We start from the raw sequence: 4,800 nt of genomic DNA, 5'->3' as shown, positions 1-4,800 counted from the left end.
ATGCCAAATTATCTCCCTTCTTAAGGGTTGTGACCTTACTTATATATGCAAAACCTGTTTTGTCATGTAGAGTAACATATTCACAGGTGTACATCTTTCTTTTGTTTCTTTGGTTGGGACAATTATTCATCCTATCACAGTAGTCATCATCTTTGGCAACTTCATAATTTTTTTTTAAATAGTTGTCTTTTTGTTTTTTATCTTTTGTTTTGGCCGTGCTGTAAGGTTTGCAGGATATTAATTCCCCCTAACCAGGGATCAAACCCATGCCCACTGCAGTGGAAGTGTGGAGTCCTAACCACTGGATCCCCAAGAAATTCTCAGAAACTTCATAATTTTGATATAACATAATATTAAAGAATATTTCTTAGGATATATATTTGTTTTCATTTTTGTGTTTTGCAATTATAAATGGTATCTTCTTACCTAGAGCTTTTGAATTATTTCCTTAATCAAATACCAATTTCAGCTTATTGCTATATTGAGTTACAATAGGTTTATACCAGTTAATAAAGTTCAGCCCTAAAAGTTTACTGTTTTATAACTACCTCTCCAGCACTGAGTGTAAATATTTTTAGATGCATATTTCAATTCTAAAATTGCTAGAGTATTAACATTTATATATTAAATATATAAATCTTATATTATGATTTCTGTGACCTCCTATGTGAAGTACCTTCAGTATTATTTCCTTAATTATCTTTTGGCATCTTGATGCTTTATATAAGCTACTTAAAATTATAGAAATTATCCACTCATCTGTCATACACAGAGAAAATATTTTTCCATGTAAGTTGTTACTCTATTTTAGCTTAATACCTTTCAATGTAGTTTTATCCTTTTAAACTATTCAAATTTATCTTTTCCTTTGATCTTGTACTTTTTGATTCAAATCTGGAAAAGTTATCAATTCTTCACAGATCCTATCCATTTTTTTTCAGCTCTTCAAATCATCTCTTACTAGTGTAGGTGTAATTTTTTGATCTACCTTCCAAGGATTGATTTGCATACTGGGCATTTTTCAACAGAGGGCAGTATTTTGCAGTTGTTCTGCTTTGTGGGTGCACATTTCAACCTCAGAACACCAAATGTTCTGAAATCTTGCTCAAGCACATACAGTGAACAGCATATACAAGAGCATTTCTATGGAAACAAATGATGTATTTTCTTATCACAGAGCTTCTGGTTCTTAAATCTTCTTTGAAATGCAATAAATGCTCTTTAAATCAATAACTGTGGTGAAAACAATAAAGAAATAGTGCATGTTAGAAAAAAAAACTGAGTCAGCTTTAGAAGAAGGCAGCAATGACAGGTTTTATCCAAAACTTTAATACAATTGATTATGAATGAATGACTAAGCCAATAAGGCTTGACTCTGCTGCAGATAATGTAACCAATTTGTGCAAGAATTGCAACTAAAGCTTTATTCTCTATATGATTTAATTTTTAAAAATCTGCATTATGTTTTTAATTATCTTCATGATAAATTTGGATTGTTCATGGCTCACGAGGTCCTAGCCTCAGGCCTCAAGATTCAAGCAAGTGTTCTCTATTCTAGCTTTCAGGCAGAGTCAGTGTTTCCCACCCTTGTGTCCTTATTCTGTTTTCTGTATGTGTGTTACTTTCTTGTTATACCCCAGGCTCTACCAGGACCTATCTTTACCTTATTATCTCTCCACACCAGAATTTGAGCACACTAGAGAGCACATAATAGGCACTCATTAAATAAGGAATGGAAAGATACTGAGATTTAAAATGTTCTGCTTATTAGCTTGGTAATCCTTTTTTTCCCCCTAACATTTCTAATACTGCCTAATTTATATATACGTACATAATCCTGACTTTGTCTCATTTCAATTAAGATTATATTAGTAAATAATGTGCCTTTTCCTTTGGTGGATTTTATGGAACTTAGATGTTTTTGTAAGATATTTTGAAATTGCTGATTACAATAGATTAATGGAACTAGGAACTACAATTCCATTAGATGCCTGGGGTTTAAGGTACATCCACTCCTGATTTTTAAATACATCACAATTTTAGGGCCACTAAGCTTGGAGGCCATGAAAGAGGTTAGGAACTTTATATTTTAGTAAGTCTGATTGCCTGGATTGATATGAAAAGAAAGATAATGTACCTTGCACTTTTGCAAGGTGGCACAAGCAGAATTCATAATCTTTTCGAAATGGCCCATGGAGTGACAAGAGAGACATTTGTCCAGCGTCCATAAAGCAAGGATAAGGAAATTATAGAATCACTCTTGAAGCTCCTATACAGGGCAAACATTGCAACTGTGGTTCCTCAGGACTGAAATACTTCAAGAGTGAGCACAAAGTCCTTTCCCCCTGGCGCTTCTGCCCAGCTCTGGCGGACAAGTCTCGACATCGTGCGCGCCCCCCCCGGCCACCCCCCACCCCCACCCCGCCGCCGCGAGACCGCTCCCTCCCCCTTCTCGGCGTAGTCGAAGATAAACAATAGTTGGCCGGGGAGCGCCGAGTGTGTATCCCGCCGCCGCATTCGGCGGGCTGCGTGGGACTGGCGGGATCTCGGCCAGCCTGCCATGGCGGGGCTGTACTCTCTGGGAGTGAGCGTCTTCTCAGACCAGGGCGGGAGGAAGTACATGGAGGACGTTACTCAGATCGTGGTGGAGCCCGAGCCCATGGCTGAAGAAGAGCCCTCGCCGCGGCGGTCTCTCTCTCAGCCGTTGCCTCCGCAGCGGTCACCGCTGGCTTTTCCTGGCGGCGAAATCTCGGGGAAAGGCCCGGCGGTGGCAGCCCGAGAGGCTTGCGACGCGCCGCCGGACGCCAGGGCCTCGCCGGCTCCCGGCTGCTCCTGCCGCCGCCGTTCCTCAGTGGCCTTTTTCGCCATGTGCGACGGGCACGGCGGGCGGGAGGCGGCACAGTTTGCCCGGGAGCACTTGTGGGGTTTCATCAAGAAGCAGAAGGGCTTCACCTCTTCCGAGCCGGCGAAGGTGTGCGCTGCCATCCGCAAAGGCTTCCTCGCTTGTCATCTTGCCATGTGGAAGAAACTGGCAGAATGGCCAAAGACTATGACAGGTTTTCCCAGCACGTCAGGGACAACTGCCAGTGTGGTCATCATACGGGGCCTGAAGATGTATGTGGCTCATGTGGGTGACTCAGGGGTGGTTCTTGGAATTCAGGATGACCCAAAGGATGATTTTGTCAGAGCTGTGGAGGTGACACAGGACCATAAGCCAGAACTTCCCAAGGAAAGAGAACGAATTGAAGGACTTGGTGGGAGCGTGATGAACAAGTCTGGGGTGAATCGTGTAGTTTGGAAACGACCTCGGCTCACTCACAATGGACCTGTGAGAAGGAGCACAGTCATTGACCAGATTCCATTTCTGGCAGTAGCAAGAGCACTTGGTGATTTGTGGAGCTATGATTTCTTCAGTGGTGAGTTTGTGGTGTCACCTGAACCAGACACAAGTGTCCACACTCTTGATCCCCAGAAGCACAAGTATATTATCTTGGGGAGTGATGGTCTTTGGAATATGATTCCACCTCAAGATGCCATCTCAATGTGCCAGGACCAAGAGGAGAAAAAATACTTGATGGGTGAGCATGGACAGTCTTGTGCCAAAATGCTTGTGAATCGAGCTCTAGGCCGCTGGAAGCAGCGTATGCTTCGAGCGGATAATACTAGTGCCATAGTAATCTGCATCTCTCCAGGAGTGGGCACTCAGGGAGATTTCACCAATGAAGACGAGCTCTATCTGAACCTGACTGATAGCCCTTCCTATAATAGTCAAGAAACCTGCGTGATGACTCCTTCTCCATGTTCTACACCACCAGTCAAGTCACTGGAGGAGGACCCATGGCCAAGGCTGAACTCTAAGGACCACATACCTGCCCTTGTTCGTAGTAATGCCTTCTCAGAGAATTATTTAGAAGTCCCAGCTGAGATAGCTCAAGGGAATGTCCAGGCTGCAGTCATATCCTCAAAAGATCCAGAGCCACTTGGAGAAAATTGCACTAAAGCCCTGACTTTAAGGATACATGATTCTTTGAATAATAGCCTGTCAGTTGGCCTTGTGCCTACCAATTCAACAAACACCATCATGGACCAAAAAAATGTAAAGATGTCGATCCCAGGTCAAATGAAAGCTCAAGAAGTTGAAAGAACCCCTCCAACAAACTTCAAAAGGACATTAGAAGAATCCAACCCTGGCCCTCTTGTGAAGAAGCATAGACGAAATGGTTTAAGTTGAAGCAGCGGTGCTCAGCCTGCAAGCCTCCCCACAAACTCACAGCGAAAGAACTCTGTTAAACTTACCATGCAATGCAGACTTAGGGGCCAGAAGAAAATTGGAAATCCTTTACTTCACCAGCACAGAAAAACTGTTTGTGTTTGCTGAAATATATCTGGATTTTTTTTTTCCAAACTTCTAAGAGGGCTTTATGAATTTGGTGCCGAAGCTGAACTTTTTTTAAGGGGACAAAATAAAAATAGTATACAGTTTGACTTTTTGGAATTCAACAGTTTTATCCTGGCCTTGTACTTGCTTGTATTATAAATGTGAATTTTGTAGATGTTAGGGTATAAGTTGCTATAAAATGTGTGTAAATTTGTATCCCTCACTCAAACTCAGTCTCTTACTCTGATACACAGTAAATGTAACAACAGGGCTAAAGGTTTAAAAAAAAAATCAAAAGAATCTATTAGATTTTAGAAATACATTTAAACTTTTAAAAATGCTTATTAAGAAATTTGTATAAGTCACTTGTGATGAAAGCTACACAACTTTTTAAAGTAAATTATGAAGCAAACTGGAAAAGT

At 41.5% G+C, this 4,800-nt stretch overlaps 1 pseudogene across 1 annotated transcript; it reads left to right on the top strand.

The window, feature by feature from the left end:
• The first annotated feature begins 2,560 nt into the window (after positions 1-2,560).
• On the top strand, positions 2,561-4,378 carry LOC307056716 (protein phosphatase 1D-like; annotated as a pseudogene). Its single transcript has one exon. The product of its transcript is annotated as a protein phosphatase 1D-like (transcript).
• Positions 4,379-4,800: the final 422 nt, after the last annotated feature.

This window comes from Hyperoodon ampullatus (genome assembly GCF_949752795.1).
Source record: "Hyperoodon ampullatus genome assembly, chromosome: 7".
Taxonomy (NCBI): Eukaryota; Metazoa; Chordata; class Mammalia; order Artiodactyla; family Ziphiidae; genus Hyperoodon; species Hyperoodon ampullatus.
This window is presented reverse-complemented; position numbering and strand designations above follow the sequence as displayed.